The following is a 6,000-nucleotide window of genomic DNA, read 5'->3' as shown; positions in this document are numbered from 1 at the left end:
ATTTTTGTCCTGCCCTTGGTTGGCCATGCCACAGAGGATGGCTGTGTGTGTTCTGGCAGACTTCCTGCTCCCAATCAAGCAAATGAAGATGTACAGAGTCAATTCAAAGCATTTGCTAGAAAAAGAAAACCAGAGGATCAGAGACACGAGCAAAAGCCAAAAGGTATTGCCTTCCAATGGTTCTGAGAGATAAATCAAAGTTTGTTTTCCCCTGTAGAAATAATACAATCAACAGATGCTGTCAGTTCCAGAATAAAGTTTAGAAACAATGAAAGGAGGTGATTCCAAATAGTGGTAATGACCCATTCTATGCTCATTCTATATGACTCACATTGGATCAATAATCCAAATGACTTTCTTCGTATTAGTCCCTAAGTGGAAAACTTTGCCACGGTTTTAAGGAGGAGAGTTAAAGTGTATTAACTGAATTCTGCTTTATAGATATGCTAAGTGGCCCCACAAGTTTAAAACAAACTACCTTCTTTACAGACTCTATAATTCTCCATGGCGGAGGAGATAATTGAGAGAGTTATTGGGGATTTCTAAGCAAAAAAGCACCTCTGCCTTCATCATTGGGAAATCTAAGGTGCAAGAAGGTAGGTCAGCCCTTTTGTGAGATGTGAATATTAGTGTGTTAAATAAACATTTTTAAAAAAGGAACCTGCTTGACAGTTATTTTTAAGTCTGGCCTATATATATTTCCTTTACTCAAAGAGCTCAAAATTGGCTTAAGTGGAGTTTAATTGAAAAAGTTCACCTCAAGAGTGTGATTAAGCCTGGAAAATTTTAGCCAATAGGGGAATTTTTCATAAAGTCATGACTGAGTGGAAATAGTGTTATAATGGAAGTCTGTGTGTAATGGGCACTATTAAAATTATATGCATATATTTGAGCATCAGCAGGTCAGTGACTTACAAGCTTACAATTCTGTGACGGGTTTTTGGTGATATTATAAGCTACAGGCTCAAAGCTCAAGTCATCCAAATTCCTAAATAGAATTACAGTTAGATTAAAAAATATTCCTGTCCTGACTACACACCAGGCACGGGTAAGACCTTCTCTGTGCACAGGCTTTGCCTCCACAGTCATGGATAATCTGATTCACACGTAATGACATCAAGGATCTTCAGATAGGAGGAGGCTTCTGATTTTCTTGTTTGTCTTCACCCCTAAATGCATAAGAAAAGCAAATATAAAAAACGAACAATCCTGGAAATACTGACTGCCAAAGAGGTTAGGTGACTTGCAGATACAAAGGCTCAGGATGAAGATTTAAAACTCAGGTCTCTTAGTACAGTATGTAACTAGTTTATCGTTTTGATTTTCCTCTGGTTTGCTTCTAGCCTTGGAGTTCACAGGGAATTCTCGAATTTTTATCTAAGAGGTATGTAGGGGTGTTAATTTGATTGGAGCAAAGGAGAAGGCAGCTAGAGAAATGCTTCTCAAACTGTAATGTGGACCTGGGGATCTTGTAGGTGCAGAGTCAGATTTACACAGTCTGTCATGCTGCTCTAGAAAGCTCGCTAGTGATGCTGATGGGCTGGCGCTCGAATCTCACTTTGAGAAGTCAGGAGTTAGAGGACTTGTCTTATCCAGCTTACTGAACTGTATGTTTATGTATCTTGTCAAATTTAGAAAGTTTCCAGCCATTATTTTTTCAAGTACTTTTTCTACTCTCCTTCTGGAAGGCGCAGGAGGCAAATGTGAGATCTTTTGTTATGGCCCACAGGACCCAGGAGCTCTGTTCTTTTTTTTTTTTTTTTTCTTCTTAAATTCTGTTCTTTCTCTGGTTCAGGTTGGACAACTTCTACTGTCTTCCAGATCACCGATTCCTTCCTCTGTTCTATTGTTCAGCCAACTCACTGAAGTTTTTGCTTCTATATTTTTCTGTTTGATTTCTTTATTTTTTGTATTTACTATATTTTCCAGTTCTAAAATTTCCATTTGGCTCTATGTCATTGCTGCAGCTTTCTGTTTATTCATTTGTTTTAAGCGCATTTATAATTGCTCGTTGAAGCATTTTATCGTGGCTGCCTTAGAATCTTTGTCAGATCATTTTAGCATCTCTTTTCTCAGTGTTGTTTTGAGGTACCCTCGTAGGAAGCTGGAGGAAAACCTAGGGAACTTACCACCACGTCATTCTTCCAGTTCTGGTGTCTGGGCAGCTGGTGCCTTCTCCTCAGCCTTCAAAGTCTTTTTGTATGTTAGTTTTATGTACAACGTCCAGGAATTTTAGTTGTACTTAGAGGGAGGAATAGGAAAACACACATTTACTTTATCTCCCCAGAAGCAGAAGTCATGATTATTATTACATTTTCATCTAAGGGGTGAGTAATGCACAGCACACAGTATGTATCAGTTCACAACTTTTGTTTCACTTAGCTTTACGATTTGGAGAATTCTCCATGCTGACATGTGAGGATCTAGGCCCTAATTTACTTTTGATCATTGCCGGTCCAAGTGTAGGATGAATGAACTGGTTGCATGTAGCTTGCATAGAGACAGGTGCTAGCCAGCCTCCACCAGCATTTGCATGATCCATGGTGACTCTATCTAAGTTACTTAACCAATGTGTTTTCTTAGTGACTAAATGTATATCTTAATGGCGTATTGGGTGGCAAATTGAAATACATCTAAAATGGGGTGGGAATGGGGGTTAGTTGTAGGTTATGGTAAATAATAGCACTAGGCTGGTAACAACAACAAAATGACAATTACTATTACTGTCACCACTGTATTATTCCCTGCTAGGTGCCAAATATTATCTTATTTATTTCTCACAACATCTATGTGAGGTGGCATCACCCTTATTTTACAGACAAGGAAATGAGGTCACAGAAGTCAAGTAACTTTCTCAACGTCATCTAGCTAATACTTGTCAATTAAATCCGTTCTGTGAAATCTTTGAGTAAAAGGAAGCTCCATCTCAAATGGTAAAAAAAAAAAAAAAAGACTCACTATCTCATATGACAAGAATCCTACGGACCATTCATTCAGTAGACCAGTAGCATTATCAAGATCCAGGTTCTTTTCATGTCTCTGCTCTGCCAAGCTTAGCTTGTCAGTTTAGCTTCCCTCAGGGCACAAAATGGCTGCAGGGGTTCCAGACATCACATATAGAAGAGGGGCATGTCTTTGTGTGTGTGTATTTCCTGTGGTCAACAAGAAATATTCATTAGAAGTCCTCCAAAAAGCTTTCCCCTTGTCATATTTGCCAGGATTGTATCATATACTCAGGACCAGTTATGTAATTTGCACAGCCCAGTGCAAAATTCAAATGCAGGATCTCTTGTTCAATAACTATTAAGAATTCCAGGATGACAGAAAAGCATTCAACCAAGTGTGGGGTCCTTCTGAGCATTATTTTGCACAGGTTGCATGCCTGTAAAGCCAGCCCTGCCCATGCTTGTGGCTAAACTAATTTCAGACAAGGAGAGTAGGGCCACTGTCACTGGCTTAGTTCAACTGAGATTCATTCCTGAAAGTTGGGGTAGGGATCACCCTTTCCTGAACCATAGGGAGAAGAGTGGAAATCAGAAAGAAATGGCAATGCAGCTGTGCGGGGAGGTGGAGGAAGGGGTGTTTGTAGCAGTGTCTGGCTGCAGTGTGGGTATCTCCAAGGCTTCCATTTGTCCTTCCATGTGTTGCTGCCTCCCAGGAGTTCTGACTTCTGGGATCTAGCTCAGTTCTGCCACTGTGTGACTTTGAGCAAGTTGTTTTGTCTCCCTGAACTTCAATGTCCTTATCTGTAAAATTGGAATATATGAGTGTCCCCACATTTCATAGTGTGATGCTTGTGCCCTGGTATGTCCATCACCAGAAGGTGGAATTTGAGGCCATCTCCCTAGGTGATAATTGCTGTAAGTCCATCATAACCCCCACCCCTTCCCTATAATGTGTCCAGGTGTCTCCTTAAACTGACAAGTCTCTGGGGGATGTTAGCACACTGTTTCCTGCATTTAGGGGCTGTGGACAGAGGAGGTAGGGAAGGGGAATTGTTTCCTGTTTCGACCATAGAAGGAGGGCACCGGCAGCAGAGTAAATGCTGTTGTGAAGTCTGAAATGCAGAGTGGACACACAGGCCTCTGTCCCACGCTAGCCACAGTGAGTGGAATGCTGTCCTTTCATGGCAGGTATTTTTGGCTCACACAGTGGGCCACCTCTTAGATCAAGTGGTAGACTGCAGGGTGGCCATGGCTCCGTCTCCTCCCATTTCTGCACCCTTGTGTGTTATACTGCACTTTCTCTCTCTGAGAAGCGTAATCTATTTTTCCAGGTCCGAATCTAGGCTGGCCCTATGACTTGCTTTGGGTAAATGGAACAATAATAAGCATGGCTCAAGAAGAGACTTAAAAGTATTTGGGAACTTGTCCTCTCTTCTGGATTTAGGAGCTTGAGGCCATCATGTGAAGAAGCCCAGGCTAGCTTGTTGGAACTAGGGGGCCAGTAGAGCTGAGGTCCTATAGTAGATTGAATTATGTCCCCCCCAAACTCACTGAAGCTTGAATTGTGTCCCCCAAGTTTTATGTATTAGAAACTTGGTCCCCACTGTGACTCTTAAGAGGGTGGGAAATCCTATTACGGTAACTTAAAGGTGGAGCCTTGAAGAGGTGATTGGATTTTAGGATCGTGCAGTAGTGAATGGATTAAAAATGGTGGTCAGGGGTGTGGTTCTGATGGCTTTAAAAGGGGAGCAGGAAGAGTCTGTCTCTCTCTCTGCTCTCTCTCAGCTTCCACCATCTTGCAATGTGAGACCCCTGGGTCACTGTCACCACCGCAAGATGGGCTGGACTTTCCAGCCTCAGGAACTGTAAGCAAATAAATCTTTTCTTTATAATATACCCAGTTTTGTGTATTTTGTTCTAAGCAACAGAAATGGACTAAGACAACCAGCCTGGCAATGTGAGGGAGACTGTCTGTATTAGGTTTCTGTTGCTGCCTTTTAAAAATTACCACAAATGCAGGTTGGAAGCCCAATGTGGATCTTACCAGGCTAACGTCAAGGTACAGGCTGAGATGCATTCCTTCTGGATGCGTTGAATCCATCTGGAGGGAGAATCCACTTCCTTGCCTTATCCAGCTTCTTGGGGCTGCTCGTATTCCTTGATCCATGGCCCCTCCCTCCATTTTTACATCCCACAGAGGCTGATGACGTCTGGCTCATGCTGCATCCCTCTCCCACTTTTAAGGACCCTTGTGATTACTTTGGGTCCACTCTGATAATCCAGAATAATCTCCCTATTTTAAGGTCAGCTGATTAGCAACCTAAATTCCAACTCTAATCTGAATTCTTCTTTTTCATTTAACCTAACTTACAGCTTCCAGGGATTAGGACATGAACATTTTTGGGAGGGCATTTTTCTGTCTACCATGAAGCACATGCTGTAAACCACTATGCTATTTAAATCTCCTTATCCCTACATTTGAGCTAGAAAGACTTGAGTAGGGACTCAAACAATCTTTAAATGAACTCATTCCAACACTCCTAGTTTTACAAACATAGATTCTCCCCCTGTCTGCAGTCCAGGCATGGACGGCCATTCCTCGCTTATTTAGGTTGTTGGGAGAAAACAGTTCCCTCTGGTTGTAGAACGGAGATCCTAGTCTTCTTGCTGGCTGTCAGTTGAGGGTTGTTTTGACTTCTAGAATCCACCCATACTCCTTAGCTTGAGGCTCCCTTCTTCCATATCCAAAGCTGGAAATGGCAGGTCAGGTCTCTGTCATGCTTCGAATCTCTCCCCCTTTTCCTTCCTTCTCATCTCTCACACCCAGCTGGTTCTCTGCTTTTAAGGACTCATGTGATTGGACTGGGCCCACCCAGATAATGCAGGGTGATCTTCATCTTCACCACGTCTACAAAGTCTTGTCTGCCATGTAAGGTAATATATTCATGGGTTCTAAGGATTAGGGCATGGACATCTCTGGGGGCCATTATTCTGCCTACCACCTTGTCCTAGATGACCCAGTCTCCAGATCACCTGCCAGCTGACCACGGATGCC

The sequence above is a fragment of the Cynocephalus volans genome, chromosome 10, assembly GCF_027409185.1.
Source record: "Cynocephalus volans isolate mCynVol1 chromosome 10, mCynVol1.pri, whole genome shotgun sequence".
Lineage (NCBI taxonomy): Eukaryota > Metazoa > Chordata > Mammalia > Dermoptera > Cynocephalidae > Cynocephalus > Cynocephalus volans.
This window is presented reverse-complemented; position numbering follows the sequence as displayed.